Source organism: Gracilinanus agilis, chromosome 6, assembly GCF_016433145.1.
Source record: "Gracilinanus agilis isolate LMUSP501 chromosome 6, AgileGrace, whole genome shotgun sequence".
In the NCBI taxonomy this organism is placed as follows: domain Eukaryota; kingdom Metazoa; phylum Chordata; class Mammalia; order Didelphimorphia; family Didelphidae; genus Gracilinanus; species Gracilinanus agilis.
In genome coordinates this window covers 262,378,584-262,398,815 of record NC_058135.1, presented here as the reverse complement: position 1 = coordinate 262,398,815, position 20,232 = coordinate 262,378,584, and positions in this window count along the sequence as shown.

Genomic DNA, 20,232 nt, shown 5'->3' with positions numbered 1-20,232 from the left:
TAAAGTAAATTAATTACCCAAAGTCATGTAGATAATAAAGGCCTGAGGCTGGATTTTAACTCATCTTCTGACCACATCTGTCTGGTGGTCTCTCCACTGCATCCCAGAGCTTCATACAAATTAATAATAATAATAATAATAATGTTGATAATGATTATGATGATAGCTCAAAAGGTGTGGGAGGAAATTTCTGAAAAATAAAATTATTTTCATAAATATGTGAATAATCCTAAAGAAGAACAAAGGGATATATATCTACTTAAAAGGAATATAGTTTAAAAGAGATTCCTTATATTTTTAAAAGCACCTTTGATTTTAAATAAGTGTATACCAAAAAAATGAAATCAGGAGCATCTGATCATAGCTATACATCTACAAGTTACATAGAAATGTGAAAATGTTCAAGTCCAGAGAAAGGGAGTTAAGAAATATCGAAATAAGTTTTGAGTTAGCAAGTTGGGCAAAAGACAGGATGACTAGAGGACTAGAGACTAATATGTCAGTATGGATTAATATGATATTATTATTGAATTTATATTCAAGCAAAAACATTGAGCCCCTGTTTAACTTCTCTTTCTTTACTAAGACAATGAATATTAGATAAATACTTATCAGATTATGATTTTATGGTTTTATAAAATAACTAATATTTGCATTTTGATTTTCTAATAAGTGAATTTTTGGTCTTCCATTGCCCATTAGGAGAATTTGGTGGTGCAGTGGATAAAGTTCTGCACTTGGAATCAGGAAAACTTACCTTGTTGGTTTTAAATCTGGTCTCAGACTTTTATCAGCTATGACCCTGAGATAGTGACTTAAAATGTTTGCCTCAGTTTTCTCATTAGTAAAATGAACTGGCAAAGGGATGGTAATCAACTTCAGTATCTTTGCCAAGAAAGCCACTAGTAGAGTCACAAAGAGTCATAAACAACTGAAATGACTAAACAGCAAGGGCCCTTTATCAATAATGTGGGAGACTAGATATTTTCTTCTTTACACATGACCTCTAAAACTTCTAAATAGGAATAATGCAGAAGAGGCAAAACATTTTTAGATATCTCCATGGTTTGGTGCAACAAAACTCCAAAGAAGCTAAAAATCTAATGATCTAGTAGCAGATGAGGAGACATTCGTAGTATTTTCATCATTCATCAATTCAGTTGAAACATGTGGGTTTTAGTCACTCATTATGTTGTGTATTGTTTGAAAAAGAATGAAACAAAAGGGAAAGATTATCTCTCATTAAATCAAAATATTCATAGATAGATCACTTTCACAAATGATTACTTCTTCCTGTGGGTCAACTGAATGGGCTATACAACATTTTTAATCTAATAATGAAAATGAAAATAAAAGTAATTTTGTGAGCTAGGTGGCCTAATAAAGTCCTGGACTTGCTGTCAGAAAAAAAAAGACAAATTAAAATGTAGTCCCAGAAACTATTTTTGTGACTTTAGATAAATAATATAAAAACTGACCTCCTCAGTTTCCTCATTTGTAAAATGTGGGTAATAATGATATCTACCTCTTTTGCTATGAGACTAAAAAGACTCAACATGCCTCAGTTTCTTCATTTCTTAAATGCAGATAATCATAATTCCAACCTCAACCTCATATGGATGTGATAAGTCTCAAAATAATAATTTTATTTGAAAAATTTAAAGCATTATGTAATAACATAGGATTTGTATAGCAATGATTACAATGTCATTTTTATATGTGACCTCATTTGATCCTGTCTGATAGTTGTTATTATTTTCAATTTTCCTTAATTTGTCATGGACCTTGTAGAATCACAGAATTGAATAGCTGGTGAAAAAGGGTTTATACTAGTCTGTTAACTGGCTTTTTAGAGATGAAGAAAGGCCTAGAAGAGTAAAGTAACTTGTCCAAGGTCACATAGCTTGGAAAAAGCAAAGTCATTTGGATCTTTTGTTTCATATACCAGAATTTTTTCAATCCATGGCTTCACTGAGAATATTTTAAAACAATGAACATTTCACTCTTAGAAGATAATAAACTGAATATGTTTACTGTCTGAGTTTTTATTCTAGTGTCAAGAATTGAAAAGTAAGAAGTTTGCATCTTCGGGAAACAATGTATAGTTTTCAAACTGGTTATGTTTTCATTAAAATTAGGTTTGGATTGTTTACTATATCATTAAAAATAAGAAAAGACAGACTTCTTCCTACTTTTTAAATTGAGTCATCTCACTCATCTACCCTCCATCTATGCTCTAATCCAATTGGTTAAATTATTTTTCTTGCCTTTGGCATTCCATCTCCTACATCCCTTTTTCTGCAGGGATGACGGCTGCCATTGCTTTTGATTAATGTTATTTTTTCCATTAACATTGTTGCTGTCATTATTCATTGTGTCTGCGTTGGGTATCTGATTCCTTAACTCTGCATAGGTTGATTCGTCTTGCTTATTCATAACTCTTTTTTATTGAATTTTACTTTTTAATTAATGTAGAAATGATTTTTGACAATTGTTTCCTTAAATTTTGTGATTCTGTTTCTCCCTCATCCTTGAGGTAGCAAATAGCCAGATATAGATTATATAAATGCTTTCATGAAACACATTTCCAAATTTCCTATGTCCTGACTGAAGACACATATTATATGTACAATAAAAAATCATGGAGAAAATAAAATGAAGGGAAGCATGCTTTGATCTCTAACCAGATTCAAGCAGTTCCTTCAGTGGGTGTAGATAGCATTTTGTAAAGCATTTTGTTTGTTTTTTGTTTTTTAAATGATGAGTCCCATGGGATTATCTTGGAACCTTGTCTTGCTGATTATAGTTTAGTCCTTTACATTTGATTATCATACAATATTTGTGTTTCTCTATACACGGTTCTGGTTCTGCTCATTTCATTTTGCATCAGTTCATAAAAGTTTTTCCAGATCATTCTAAACATATCCTCTTCATCATTTCTTATGGCACAATACCTTTCCATTACAACCATATATTATGACTTATTCAGTCATTCCCCAATCAATGGTCATTCTCTGTTTCCATTTCTTTCCTACTACAAAGAGTTGCAAAATATTTTTTGTAAAAGTATGTCTGTTTCCCTTATCGCTGACCTTTTTGGTGTATAGACCTGCTAATTATTTCTTGCTGGCTCAAAGCATGTGCATAGTTTATGGTCCTTTGGATGTGGTTCCATATTGCATTCCAGAAAGATTGCATCAGTATACAACTCAATCAAAAGTGCGTTGGTGTCTCAATTTTCCCTCATCCCCTCCTTTGGTCATGTTAGCCACTCTGATAAGTGTGAGGTGGTATCTCAGAGATATTTTATTTTTCATTTCTCTAATCAATAGTGATTTGGAACATGTCCTCATCTGACTGGAGGTAGTTTTCATTTCTTCATTGGAAACCTGCCTCTTCCTATTCTTTGACCATTGATCAATTTATGGAATTATACATCATTCCTAATAAATTATTCCTATGGCTTTAACAGATTAGCAACAGTCAACTGGCAGAGTAGATGGAGATACAGGAATAGAATCAGGAGTTCAAATTTGAATTCAGAGAGTTTTAGATATGTGAACCTGGAGAAGTCACAAATTTTCTCAGTCTCAGTTTCCTTAAATGTAAAATACAGATAGTAGAAGCCCCTAACTCTATGAAGAACAAATAAAATACTATTTATAAATCATTTATCATAGTGATTAGTAGAACACAAGAGGTACTTACTTAATAAGTGTTCTCTCTGTCTTTACTTTAAGATGCAATTAGCAGAAATCCCCAATATGTGCCCAGTCACAAAGCTTTCTCTTTCTCGTATGTCCCAATGCCTCATTTTCTGGGACATTAAGAATAATGGAATGCTATAAGTCATCATCACATTGAAGGAAACTTTATTTCTGATCTAATTAAATCTTTCTGGGAATGAGTGAAGATAATTAGGGCTGGAAAAGTCACTCTGGGACTGCCATGTCATTATTTTAGCAACTACATTTCACAGGCTCAAGATGTCACCAGGCCTTTTAGTGTGCTTTTTCCCTCAAGTTCCTGATGTTTGTTGATGTTTTGATTTATCCAAGGAGTGACAATAACTCTTGGGAAACATACCTCATTTCTCTTCCATTCTCAGTTTCGAGAGGCTGTTTCCAACAATCCTATAAACAGTTACAGATGAAGCCTCTCCTATTCTGCATGCAGCACAGGACTCCCTTTGCTCCCACTCTACAAATCTGTTCTCAGGGACTTGGCAGGCTCCCAGGTTGCTGTCAGCTGGGAAACACATGATCAGAAATATCGGAGCTTAGAAAGCCTTTTCTGGCCAAGACATCCGGTGAGCTAATTCTCCGTGTGTGTTTCCTTAATGATGATAATGATGATGATAACTAGCATTTAAATAAGTTTTATATTTACAAAATATACTTATTAGCCCTTTTGCTTTTCATGAGGACCAGGGAGGAAGGTGGTGTTATTATGTCCATTTTATGGAGCAGGAATTTGAGCCTAAGAAGGGAAATCAGTGGCTCAAGTTTGCACAGACTGGAAGTGTCTGAGGCTAGATTCAAACTCAAGACTTAGGAGAACTCGAAATCCTCTTCATCATAAACATATGACATTTTCTAGTACCCTATTATTTTTAACACTCTTTAATTCATTAGCTTATTTTATCTTCATGAAAAAAATGTTGAGGTAGATGCTAAGCTATATCTTTTTTTGGCAGATAGAGAACTAAAGCCCAGAGTAGTAAAATGGTTTACTCATCACGCAAATAATAAATATAAGAAGTGGGGTCTGAACCTAACTGTTTTAGAATGCTGCCTCTCATCTAATTCAAACATTTTTTGATGAAAGATAAGGAAAAAGTTCAGACAAGATGACCTTATTTAATTATCATGAAAGGCACCAGGAGTTAGGGGAAAATTTTGTATTTGAAGTTAGAAGAGTTCCATTCTTTTATTATCTCTGTCATCACTTCATCAACTTTTCAGAGCTTTATATTACTAGAAAAAAAAAAGCTAGCCCCTTGCAATCTAGCCCCTTTCTTCCTCCTCAGCCTTCTTATGCATTTTATGATCTCATTTTAATTTAATTAATTTATTTTTTTATTCTTTACCAATTACATACTCTAACAAATCTCCACTCAAATTTTCTTAAGTTATATGATCAAATTTATCTCCCTCCCTCCCTTCTGTTCCCCTTCCCAAGCCTGGCAGATGATTTGGTCTGGGTTTTACATGTATTATCATGCAAAACATTTCCATATTTTATCATTTCATTTTTTCATTGTTTTTCTTACATGTTTTAGTCTCAACCTCGTGCCATAAACTGTTATTCAGTGACACTGGCCTTCTTGTTTTATACCAGACACTCCATCTCCCATCTTTAAATATTTTCTTTTGGTTGTCTCCACTGCCTCAAACCCTCTCATTCCTCTCCCCTGCCTCTTAGATTCCCTGGCTTCTTTCAAGTCTCAGTTAAAGGCCCACCTCCAAGAAGCGCTTCCCAACCTTCTCTAATCTCAATATTTTCCCTCTGAAATTATTTTTTCCCATTCAGCATGTATCTATGTTGTTTGTGTAAAGATTTTTTTTAATGTTGTCTACTCCCTTAGACTTTGAGCTGCATGGGAGAAAAGGCTCTCTTTTGCATTTATTTCTATTGCAATCCCTTAGCATATTTGACACACATTAGGTCTTTTAAATGCTAGTTGACTGACTGAACTACTCTCTTGGCCATACACCTCATTATCTGTTCTCTTGCTTGGTGCTAAGAATGATACGGAATCCTATTTAATCTGAGTTTGATGATATAGGAAGGAAGTTCCAGTAAGCTGTTCTGGATTTAATAGATCATATAGTTCTTCAATGTTTGTAAAGCACCTTAAATATACGACCTCATTCTTAGCTTAATTGTTACAGATAGAGAAACTAAGGCAGATGGAGATGAAGTCACATGCTCAGAGTCTTACAGCTAAAAACTGTTTGAGTTAAAATTTGATCTAAATTCTTCAATATTCTAAGCAAGTCACTCACTCTATCTAGTTTGCTCCCTACTTGTCAAAAGAAAAAACAATTAATTATACCAAAACTGGCTCAATAGGATGTTGTTTGTGTATCTAAATATCTTTTTTTTTACTTCTCAACTTTAACTTCAACCATGATAAAGGTCTCTATCTAATAAGGAATTCTCTCTATTCCCCAAACTACTAAAGGGCGAGTTATTCACAACACTTTTCATTTGAATACATTTCCCTGTGCCTAGGAATATAGTGAATTTCTACAATGGGAAAATAGTGTTTCTATTTCTTCTACCTCAGAGGTCCTGGGTTCAAATAGCCTCTTTGATCTTTGTTATCTATGTAGCAAGTCACTTAATTTCCCTGACTCTCACTTTCCTCATGTATAAAATGAAGAGGCTGGACCAAACCGTCTCTCACATCTCTTTCAACACTAGATTTTTGATAATGGTAAAAGCTACCAAATAAAGGCAATACTTGCACAGGTTTTGTAGTAAGAAATGTCCTTTATCAAACTGTATCAATTCATTATTATATTTGACCATAACATTATACTCAACATCCTTAATGTCCAAGAGCACAGAGGTGGCTGATGATAGATCCTTGGCAGATAGTAATGGCTCTTGGCTGTCACGCCATTTTCTCTTTTCCATTAATTGGCTGCTATTGATTAAATATCTTTAGCACTTTAGAGTCTAGACATTCTACTGTGAAACTCGGTTTGCAGCTTGAAGGTTTTAGGAGTACCCATGAACGTGAAGAAGATGGCATTTACTGGAAATTTGAGAACAGGCATTAGGGGGAGGTATTAGTCAGAGCAGAACTGAAATTATTTTTTGAGTCATTCACTGAGTTGCCTTAATAAACTTTGAGCTTGTCATAAATCTTGCTGAAGAGAGTTAAGGTCCACCACCTTTGGTGCAACTCATATTTTTCCTGACATTTTATACATTAGGCTGGAGGTTTGGGGTAGAAAATACATTGTAGACAAAATGCTGTGGTGCTTCTGGGTGGAATTCATATAATGGTTGAATTGTCAGCAAAGTGGCAGCCTGGGAGAGTGCGGAATGCAAACAGGTTCAGAGAAGGTGAGCTCCTGAAGGGCAGAGATTGACAAGAATGTGCAGGAGTGGGAAGGAAACAAGATGAATCAAGGTTTTGAAGTTCTCTGTACCTCCCAGACTGCAAGGAGTTGTTTCTAAACTAGTTAAACCTCTCTGGAGAACTCAGTGAAGTCTAGCTCAAAGTGTCAGAGCTGACACTACTCGAATAAAATCAAGCAAAAAAAATGATGGTGGATTAACTAGGTTCCAGTCCTACCTAAAACAGACACAGCCAGGGATTTTCCATTGATATGCTACATTTGACTTGGTGATTAAATCTGTTGATTCTTTGTCAGTCATGTAAGCGTATTCAACTTGGCAGAGTAGATAGAGTATGCATGGAAAACTAAAAGATCTGGGAGTTCTTGCCCCACTTCTGCTACATTTTGACTCCCTGATCCTGGGCAATTCACTTAAACTTTCCATTTTCTAGACAATTTACTAATAATATTATATAAAATATTATGTTATATACAACATAATATATATTATTGTGCATATAATATATTAATTATATAGTATAAGCATATAATAATAATATAAGAATAACTATATAATATTATATACCCCCCCTTTACAAGGAAGGGGGAATCAATGGTCTAATTAATTCTTCATATGGAAGATCTATATGCTAATAAAATCAAAGATTGATTCTATTTTCTATCCCTATATATGTGTTAGCAAGTGCGCTTGACACAGAAGAGGTAAAAAGACAAAAAAAAAAGTCTATGGCATCAAGTAAACAATCTTCTAATAAGTAAAGTCACTTATACATGATAATAAGTGATGGAAGTCACTTTGCACCTGTAAAATACACCATGTGATAGGACATACCAGGCACATAGTGTAGGCATAAAACAAATGATTAATAAAAAGTATTTAAATTCCTACCATGTTCCATACACTCTCCTAGGTGCCAGTTGCACAGAAAAAATTAATTTCATTCCTCCCTTGAAAAAAATTCATTATATTTGAGAAAATCACCTGCATGTATATAATAAAGAATGAAAAACAACGTATTTGTATATATGATGATTTTAGAAGGGAGGCATAGGATTCTATTGTAATCTTGAAAGATAAAATGCAGGCCTAAGCTGAGTTTTGAAGTAAAATAAAGACTCTAAGATAGTTATGAAAGGAGTACATTCCTGACACAGGGTAGAAACAGGGTAAAATCAGAGATATATGGAATGAGGAATATAGGGAGAATGGATTTCAAGTATGAGGAACAGCAAGAAGGGTAATAGTCTAGAAAGAAAAAAAAATGAAGTGGAGTAATGTAAGTTGCCTGAAAAGAGTGACTAGAGTCAGTTTGGGAAGATTCTAAATGTCGAATAGAGACGTTTTCATTTGGTCCCAGAATTAGGAAGAATTGGGAATTTTTGAGCCGGGGAATGATAGAGCCAGAACTATGCTTTAAGAAATTAATTTTGACAGTTTCATGGCATATAGATTAGAGAAAAAATATCCAAGGTAAGGATACCTTTTAGGGCACTTTCACAATGTGAACTGATGAGGGTTTGATGTAAGGTGGAGATCATGAAGTGAACACAATGAGGCAGAAGAGAAAGATGTCAGAGTAATACTGAAAGTATTTAAAAACTGACTGGAAAAGGGGATGAGCTGAAAAGAAGACTATGATATGAGAGTTCTAAGGATTGAACAAACATTTCTCACTGGAGGAATGAATATAGAATTCTCAGTGGAGATGGCAGTTGGGTTGATTTTGAGGAATATATGTGATAAAGACTTAAATTTGAAATGTAGCTAGGATTTGGGGAATCCAAAACAGAGAAAAGAAGTCGCCCTGTTAGTGGTCCAAGGAATAGGCCACCAGACACTATGCATCACAAACATATTTTTCTTTCTTTTGAGGCTGACACCTTTTTTTTTTTCTGAGACCTAAACTTTTTCACCACATCCTGGATGATGAACAATATCACATGAGGAATTTTTCTATTACTAAACTGAATTCAGTGGGGTCTGTTCTGAAAGATGAGAGATTGTAGCTGAGGTGAAAATTTTGCAAAGGGAAGTCTTAGAGGCATTTACTCATATTCTAGTGTATTTCTGTGACATGCTTTCAGTAAATTATTAAAATACCCTAGCTGGCAGGAACTTGCCATAGATTCTAACTACTCTTTTTCTCTGAGGCAGAGCCTTGTCAGGGTTTTGTGAGGTATATATGCCCCTCTACTCTGGCATTCAGAAACACAGATTACATATAAATAAAAAAAAACTTGGAATACAATAAAATCTACTGAACACTCTTCTGGACAGAAATGGAGTGGGTTTCCTAGAAAAGCAATAGATTCCTCATAACTGGAGCTTTTCAATAAGAGTTGAATTAAACTCGTCACCAGTGAAGGAGTACAGATGCCCATTTTCCTCAGTTGAGTATATACTTCCTTGAAGGAAGGCATTCTTTCAATTTTGCCTTTTTGTCCTGAGTCGTAGTGTCTGGCATTGAAGAGGTTTATAATAAATGCTTATTGAATTAGAATTTATCTGAGTTTTAGCCAGATATCTTCTCAACAAACTTCCAGTTCAAAACATCCATGCTTTTGATAACAAGTAAAATAAACCAAATCAAAACAAGTCATTTTTATTTATTTTAATTTTTTTAATTTTAATTTTGAATATTTTCCCATAGTTACATATTTTATGTTCTTTCCCTCTCCCCCAAAGCCTCCAACCCTCCTTAGCCAATGCACAATTCCACTGGGTTTTCCATGTATCGTTGATTAAGATCTAATTCCATATTATTGATAGTTGGACTAGAGTTATCGTTTAATGTCTACATCCCCAATAATATCCCCATCAGCCCATGTGTTCAAGCAGTTGTTTTTCTTCGTTGTTTCTCCTCCCACAGTTCTTCCTTTGAATGTGGGTAGTGTTCTTTTCCATAAATCCCTCAGAATTGTTCTGGGTCATTGCACTGCTGCTAGTACAGAAGTCCATTACATTCGATTTTACCACAGTGTATTGGTCTCTGTGTACAATGTTCTTCTGGCTCTGCTCCTTTCACTCTGCATCAGTTCCTGGAGGTCTTTCTAGTTCACATGGAATTCCTCCAATTTATTATTCCTTTGAGCACAATAGTATTCCAAGTATTCCATCACCAGCATATACCACAATTTGTTCAGCCCTTCCCTAATAGAAGGACATTCTCTCATTTTTCAATTTTTTGCTACCACAAAGAGCACGGCTAAAAATATTTTTATACAAGTCTTTTTCTTTATTATCTCTTTGGGGTATAATCCAAGCGGTGCTATGGCTGGATCAAAAAGCAGATAGTCTTTAAATTCATTTTAAAAAATCACAAAACTGTAGCTTCTACTGAAGTTGGAATCTAGTAACAATGGCTATTTCATTTTATTAACCTTTAACTTCTATCTTAAAATCAATATTAATATTAATTCCAAGGCAAAAGAGTGGTAAAGGCTAGGCAATTGGGTTAAGTGCCTTGCCCAGGGTCACATAGCTAGGAAGTGCCTGAGGCCAGATTTGAAACCAAGACATACAGTCTTCAGGCCTGGTTGTCTTTCCACTGAACAAGGGTCACATAATGTTTTATAAAATGAAAATTCATTAGTTCAAGGGGGATGCTTGGCATTAAGTGACTTATGGGTTGAAAATCTCTCACTCTCTTTCTCTCTTTCTGGTTTTTGCTCTCTCTCTCTCTCTCTCTCTCTCTCTCTCTCTCTCTCTCTCTCTCACACACACACACACACACACACACACACACACACACACACACACATACACACAGTCACTCTTGCTTTCCCTCATTTTCTTACCTTTGATTTACATATCTCTGAAGACCTAAGGCTGGGGTACATTTGGAGTTTTTTTACAGTAGGACATTTGGGAAAAATTGAGAAAAATAGTTATGACTTATAAAGCCTTCACATGAGTTGTTTTGTTAGTTTGCTTTTTTTAATTGGATTTCTTTCTTCCCTTAACTAGATATCTGAATTTATTTATGTTACTTTGTGCTTTGGTGTCTAAATTGTCTTGTCTTAAAGCTGTGAATAATAGGTGTACTGCACTTACTTAAAGGCGAGGATGGCATTCCAGATCTACTGAGGTCTTTCCCAGTCCCAAGTGATAAACATGTATCATTGGAAAGAGATTTGAAATTGATTTTGAAGTTACCTGGATTATAATCCCACCCCTGGTATTTATTCACTATGTAGTCACTGACAAGTCACTTAAACTTTCTAAATTGCAGTTTTCTCATATGTGAAATAGGGACAATAATGCCTGACATATTTACCTTGCAAAATTGTTGAGAAAATATGTGAGATGATGTATTTAAAGGATTTTGTAAGCCTTAAGATGCTGTATCAATGTCAGCTATTATTATTATTAAGTAGCTGGTGTGTAAAGAAAACAAACCCATTATTTATATTGATAAATGATATACAATTATTCAAATTGAGGAGGTTGAACTAGATCTCCCAGGTTCCTTCATTTAAAACAAAAACAGCAACAAAATACTATATGGTAATTATTTGTAACTAATGCCCTATGACTAATAGCTAATAACAAAGAAATGAAAAGCATTTCCAACCTTCAGTTTTGAGGAGTCTCTTTCTGTGACATCCCTTATTGCATAGCAATTCCCTATGAGCTATAACAGTTATGGTATCAGTGATTTTTAGATCTCCAGTTTCCAGGTCATCAGCAGATATACCTGTTGCTGAATGATACATGTCAGACAGATTGGTCCTCCTTCCTTGGTGATGGTGAATAATGAGATATATCATAGAATCACAGTGACTCAAAATTGGGAGAAACCTAAAAGGCCTTTGAGGCAAAAATCTTTTCTACAAGTGGCAAATACTATTATTGAAGAACTCTTGGGACAGCTAGGTGGTTCATTGGATAGAGAATCAGGCCTGGAGGCAGGAGGTCCTGGGTTCAAATCTGACCTAAAACACTTCCTAGCTCTGTGACCCAGGGTAAATTACTTAACCCCTATTGCCTAGTCTTTACCACTCTTCTGCCTTGGAGTCCATACTTGGTACCAATTCTAAGATAGAGGCTAAAGGTTTAAAAAAAAGGAACTCATAAAAGGTCTTCACCACCTCCAGAAGAAACCCACTACCTGTTTAGCCAGCTCTATTTGTTAGGAAATGTTGATATCATTCTTAGTATCCCTGCTGCTTTTTTTCTTGGTATTCTTTTCCTTTTTTCTTGTCTTGAGACAAAATTTACCTCTTGAATTTCAACTTATGACTCATAATTCTGCCTCTGGAGGCTGAGTAAACCAAGCCAATACTCTCTTGTCCATAACAAACATTTAAACCTGTGCAAGCTGCTCTATCCTTTCCCACCAAACTTGCATTCCTCCAGGACAAATGTCCCTTCAATAAAATTTATGTGTGCTATGATCATAGGAACTTTTCTCATCCTAATCTCTGATCTTGGGAGACTTGTTTTGGAGGTTTTTTTAATTTGCTTATAATCATTCAATGTATCAGAAATCCATAGGAAGTATTCAATGGACATATTACGAGGAGATAATGTTAGAAAAAAATTCATTGTACACACACTGGTTCCAAGGCATGAGGACATCAATCAATCTACATAGTGATGATAGTAGTTGTAGATGGCACCATAGTCATCAGAGTGGTAGTGGTAGCAGAAGCAGCCAGCATTCATATAGGACCATGCTCTACAAATAGTATCTCATCTCATCCTCAGAATAATCCATGTGCTTATTTTTAAGGATGAGGAAACTAGCTGACTGAGGATAAGGGAAGCTGGTTTTGAACTGAGATTTTCCTGACTCCATGTTCAGGGCCCTATCCACTATACCATATGTTCCCAATTTATCTTGACACAAAACATGTATAACTTGTATTTGCTGGATCTGGTTCTGGAGCCACTGGGACCTTACCTCTTCATATTGATAATCCTTGGATGTTAGGAAAAAATGAAAATTATTGCAGCCCACTATATTTTCATCTTCAAGATAAAAGACAAGTTTCTAAAATAAAATTACAGATGCTAATTTGTATGGAAAGTGAGAGAATACTGAAAAGATCATTGAGATGAGAGGATATTCAGAATCAGAGTTCTGCTTCAAGAATAAGTTGTGACATTGCAAAATATAATTTTAACACCAATATAGTAAAAAAGGCAAGGTGATGAGTTCTGTTCTGTTAAGGTTGATTAGCCACAGAACCAAAAAGTAAGAATAGACTATAAAGAAAATCTAGTTAAACATGTACCCAAATAAAAATTCCCTCTGTATTTTACCCAAAAAGTGGTCATACAAACTTTCCTTTTATGAAGCACTACAGGAAAGAGTAACTCCATACCTCCTGAGGCAGCCCTATTTCCATTTTTAGATCAGTCTTATTGTAAAAACAAACAAACAAATAAATAAATGAATTATCTCCCTTCTGCAACTTCCATTAATTGCTTCAAGTTTTATGTGGGTCTAATTTGAACTCAGTTTATTCTGGCAGAGACCAACATTCACATATTGATCAAATAGTTGAAGAAAAAAAGTCTACAAACCAAAAACTATTTGTTTTAAATTTAAGTGAATTTTCCCTTGACTCATTTCACTCAAGCAGTCCCACATGGCAAAGCAATGCACCAACTTCCTCTTTCACAATCAAGATCTTCTTCCTGTAGAATTACTTTCTTTGCCTGAGGCAAAAATAGGCTATTGTTAAGCTACAGTAGACCCCAAAGAACCTTGCTCTATTTACAATGATTTCTATTTTTATTTTACAAGTGGGGAATGAGTATTTTTCATTCATTCATTTATTTCAATTTATAAAGAAGTTCACCTTTTTTGGAATTCATTAGTGCTCTGAAAAAAAATCCTGTTGAGGTCAGCAGTTTAAAGCTAAAATTTTAACCTCAGAAGTTATAAGCCAAATCATTGTAAATTGTAAATAAACATATACATACACATAATGTATGTGTATATATATATGCATATATATATATATTTATTTATATAATATATAGATTAGGATATCTAAAGATATATTTCTTTATAGCTATCAACATATACGTACATTCACATGTGCACACATAAACACATATACACATATACATATTTTTCATATTAAATCTATATGTTTATTTTACGTACAAGTAATTTTTATCAGAGAAAAATAAAGATTGACTAGGAAATCTACTTATATACTTCTATGCAAATGCATACATACACAAAATGTAAGGGTCAAAATAGGGGTTTGAAAAAATAAAAGAACATCTTTTAAAATTTAACAATTTAGTTTTATTAAAATAGAGATAGGAAAGAATATAGTAAAGGTGGGAAATATAGGAAAGAGATAGAGAAAGAAAATTTCCTAATATCTATACTAGTTATCCTATACCTATTTATACTTACTACCTAAAACTGCCTATAACTATAGCTAATAACAACCACCTCACAAAGTTCCAACCCAATCCAGCCCAATCAAAACCAACTTAATCATTGTTTAATCCAACCCCAATTCTGTCAGTGAAGACCAATCACCTCCCAAAAAAGTTCAAGAAAGAAAAAAAGCCTAACAGCCCAAATCAAAAGCCAAAAAGCCCTCTAAAGGGTAAAGCCAAAAAGCCCTATCAGTAAGCTCAGGCTCATCTTTTATATTCCAGCAACTAAATGCCAACCACCAACCCAACACACCCCCAACAGCTAACTTCTCCACAACTGCCTGCACCTAACTCTCAGCAACTGACACTCCCTACCCCCCCTTGCAATGGACACTGGCCCCTTTTATACCCTTTTTCTACTTCACTTCCTGTCTCTATGGTTCTTCCTTCCTGTCTCTATGGTTTCTACTTCCTGCCACTGTGGGCTGGTTAATTCCTATACATCTCTATGGTAAGTGGACCTCCATCCCATTAAATTAAAAAAAGGATGAAGAATACCTTTTTACAATATATACATAGATAGATATGCATACCTACAGACATTTTTCTATATGTATATTTGGGTTGAGCATACTTGGACAACAGTCAACTTTGAACATACTTTCCACTCATAAGCATGTCAGGCTGAAGTATATGGAATTTTCATTTTCTCTCACTTATTGTATTCTACTTAATATTTTTATTTGAATGAAGACATAGGTGGCATTCTTACTGAATTTGACAATGACAAAAAGCTGGAAGGACCACTAACATTTTAGATGACAGAATCAGGATCCACAAAAGATATTGACAGGCCAGAATGATAGGCTGAATTTAATACAACATTTAATAGAGATAAATGGAAAATAACATAGGGTCACACCCATATAAATGCAAACATCTTATTAAGTACAATATGGATGAAGGAGGGGTAATAAAATGTTTTTTGACAAAATAAAAAAGAGCTAGAGTTTAGAGTAGACAGCAAATTCAATTTGAATGAACAGGATAATAAATTGCTCAAAAATGATGATGTCATTTCAGGGTTCAGATATTGGATCCACTGTTCTCAATATTGTTCTTTTTTTGGGGGGGGTGATAGAGTTTGCTATGTCACATTTTGAGAAAGATGTGGATAATCATAGGAGTATCTTGAAGAATAAAAGTAGGCTAGAGAAGAACAGGAGTTCATGCCATATAGAGATGAGTGAAAGTAAATTTCAATATTTAATTTTAAGAAGATGAGGTACATGCTCATTTGCATCAAAAATTTAAAAATATGTATGTGAGGAGTATATGAAAAAGGCCTTAAAACAGTTTCACTTAATCTCAACCCAATTTAGCACAATGAATGTAAACCACCTAACCAAATTTATACTTGAAAAAAAAAGAAAAAAAAGTCCTCACAGTGACAGCTATTTAAAAGAGGAATGGGCTGGCTCTGGAGCCTAAATTTCATGGAAGCCATCAAAGAGTATCTAAATTAGCACTTATAGGCATTATTGGGACGATTCCATTGTAGGTATGTGTTGAATTAGATAGATTCTGAAATCCTGACTAATTCTGATATTCTAAAATGAGTGATTTTAAAACTATTTGGTTGTAGGAATTTTGTGTGATTGCTTGAGATACCAATTTTCCCTAACCTAAGCCAAATTCCAAAACCAATTAAAATCGTACAGAGACAGACTGGCCAGCAAATAGATAGACACAGAAAGCTAGAAACAAAGAACGACAGGAAGATAGAGAAAGAAAGAAAACCAGAGACATTGACAAAGAGATAAAAAGCTAGCCAGAAAGCAGCCAGAGTGACAGAGAATACAGAAAGATGCAGGGACAAAGTGACAGATCAAGTGAAAGAGACAGAGAACACAATCTGAAAAGACAAACAATATTTTTTTAGAATAGATCATTAAGGAAATGATTGACAAATATCCAGAAAGGAAATTGATGATTACAAAGAGTCAGAAAGGCTAGAGGAAGAACAGCCCAAGCCAAACTAAATATATTCTCTTATTTGACATGAATTACTAAGGTTAAAAGGAAAAGGGCAATTCCACTTATATAGTTTTCCTTTGTGTCAGCAAATATTTTAATAAATATTTTAATATAATTTTATGGAGAGCACAAATAAATGTTGGCTAGATTGCATAATCATTTGGTGCTGGGGTTGTATAGTGAGACACAAAAAAGCAGTTGCATGCTCATCAAAAGTAAGATGAAATAATGCCGGGAGGAATAACAAATACTTGGAGAATAAATGGTATAATATGTCAGGAAATAAAGATAATTAAATCGAGTATATTGAGAAATATCACTTCAAGTAATACCAAAGTGATAATCCCACTGCACACAGACCTCACTGAGAGTGTTTCCTCCTGTTCTTAATTAAGAAAATAAAGATAATAATAAATATTTATCAATTTAAATAAGAGATGGATTAATTTCACATGCTATATCTATTGGGAGAATTATGTTTTCTGACTGACACAGATTTCATTATAGATCAAGATTAATAAAAAAAAAATCTCAGAATATCTAGTCCAAGTTTCCTTAAAGATTTGAGCAATAGAGATATATTTTTGGAAGACTGGTGAATACTATAGTCACCCTACTCAGAACAATATGTTAAAAACAAAAAATAAAATATATTGGAATACATAGAAACAATTATATTGAAAAATATTTATGTAAAAATTTTATTTTTTAGAAAAATATTCCATGGTTACATGATTCATATTTTTATTTCCCCTTCATCCCACCTTCACCCCCCCATAGCCTGTCACTTAAAAAAATATGGTCCCTAAATTAAGAACACTTTAGATCCCTTAGTGCACATATGAGGAAACTAAAGATTGGGAAGATTATGTGACTTGTCCAAGGTAATATTCACATTTCTATAAAGGATTGATATGCAAATTATATAGAAAAATTTTAGAAGCATATAAGACCCAACTGAAGAGTTTTAAAAGATCATAAAACTTTTATAGAAAAAATTTGTAACTATAAAAAATAATATGGAAAAAATGGTCTAAATCACTATGCAAGAACAGCAAATCAAATAGAATTTGATGTCTCACACATAGACAATTGACATATGTAATGACAGATGTTAACAAACAATGTTGGAGAAGGTATGCTAAGTCAGGCACACAAATAAACTATCCTTGAAGCTGTGAATTTGTGCAACCATTCTAGATAGTGATTTGGAATTAAGAAAATATAATGACTAAATATTAATATCTTTCTTTACAGAGATTCCCTACCTAAGCATGAAACTCAAGGATATAATTGAAAAAAGACTACAGAAACACACATTTGTACAATAATCAAACTATTTGTGGTATCAAAGAACTATAAACAGAAAATGTGTGTCAATTTGAGAATATTTAAACAATTTTAGCACACTATTATCACTGAATATTATTTTACTATAAGAATCTATAAACATGAAGAGCACAACAATACAAGTAGTCATAAAAGTTGATGTGAAGTCATATAAGGAAATGAAAACACTATACTTAATGAAGGTATAATGTAAATATAAAGAACAAATATCATAATCAATCCCAAAACATCACAAAGAACAAGCATTACCCCAAAAATGAAATATAAGAAAATACCTCCCCTGATCTTTTGGAGAGTGGTTGGTCCACAGACAGGGAGCATTGAATATATTGCCAGATTTTTTGTTGTTGTTGTGTTTTTGGGTTTGCTGGATAGATTCTTTCTTCATCTCTTTAAACAATTTATTCCTATGAAGGATACTTTTCTGAAAGAGGACTTGGAAATTTTTTTTGGGGGGGGTGAATTTGGATGATGTAAAAAATTAAATACACAAATCCAGACTTTTAAAATAAAATAATCAAAGAAAAGATTAGAAATCAGAATTATATTGTTCTATTCCATTATATTGTTTTATGCTCCAGATCATTGTAATTTAGATATTTTTAATGTGGAATTTTCCTAGACCAGTGCAGATTGATAACAAGAATCTTATAGAATTAACTGGAAGAGTTGGATGTGTGGACTGGGGAGATGACAACCTAAGAAATCACAATGAACCAAGGCAAAATTAAAACCCAAGTTTTCCTGATGCTACATCTAAATTTCTCATTATTATATCATCATTCCTTTCATTCTAAATTCACAAATGTCCTAAATAATTACCTTTCTGTTGACTTTCTTTTTTAAAAATAATGAAGCCTTTATGCATACAATGTGTATCAGATTAAAGAATATATGAAATAAAGGCTTTGAGATAAAAGCAAAGTCCTCTGTTCTTGAACAGAACTCCTAAACCTCATACAGATCTTGTTGACAAACGTTTTGAAAAGCAAATCTGGTGTCTTGCATGTGTGGAGGACATCATTAAGAATGTCTGTGTGAGTATAAACTTGGAGCATACAAATTGACAAGATGTTTGATGAAGCGTCAAGAAATATTTGTAAATATTTCCAGTGTCAGCACAATTCACAGGCTCAAATAGAGCCTGGCTGACACAAGATCATTTATATGTAAACTAGCAAGTAGGATGGAAGGCAAGGAATGGAACGAGATGAACTTGCCATCCATAGCTGGATTTCAGTGTTAATAGCCCAGCATCTTGTATCCAAAGATCACTTCACATGAAAGGGAAGGGTGGGAACCATTTGAGACTGTGCAGTTCAGCAAAAATGGCAGTGGTTACATCCCTAAGCAGAAGGGAGGGGAGCATTTTAACAAGAGAATGTTATTCAGATGGAAATTTTCAGCATGTCCTACACATAGGCTTCCTCACTTTTACCTCTTTCTTTGATGCTTTGGAGATTACTCATTATTTATTCCTACCATATCATACACCCATCTCTGAAGCCAACCCAATTTTGGTTTCCTTTCAGTAATCCAATAGTATTGGCTACCATGGGACATAGCCTTGTATGACAGTAATTGAAAGAGTAACTGAGTTCTGTATTTTCTCATCAAGACAATGTGGCAAATAATGTCTTATTCATGCCAGCTTTTACAACTTAAAGTTTTTTGGCATACATTTAGGACTTCCCATTAACTTTTACAAGAAATTAAGCTATCCATCACATTTAAAACCAGAAAATAATTTAATTTTTATATTTTGTTGGAGGGGCAGGTAATTGAACATTTAATCTTAGAAGCCTAAAAACCTGATATATTTAAGTTGTATTCTGCAGGAAAACTATTTTTATTGAGGTGGAGGGTTATAGAGAGAACTAAAGTCTATGGCTTGGGGCCATTTTGTGAAATTCAGAGGGTAAGAATTTACATTATGATCAAATTCTCATCTTACCTTCGACCTAGTTTGAGAATGCTCCCAATCCTACCTCTTAAATGATACTCAATTCTTCTTGTTTCCCACTGACCCTTTCAAGTTAGCCCTTTTCCTTATTCATTCAGCAAATCCTCTTCCACTGAGGTTCATGCTATTCATATTACTATTGAATTAAAACCCTAGTAGCTCTTATATTCAGACCTCCAAGTCACTTCTTTTCCTACCTCAGTGAGTTCTTTACCTGGCTTAGAGTTTTTCCTCTCTTCCCCAATTCCTGCCCTCATAGTAGGGGATATATATATATATATATATATATATATATATATATATATATATATATATATCCCTCAAATACTCAGTTCCTCACTTATATGTTTATATTTTTATATACATATATATGTACTCCTCCAACCATCTCAGTTACACATAAAAAGAATCTTAATCCTTATTTTGCTGTCACT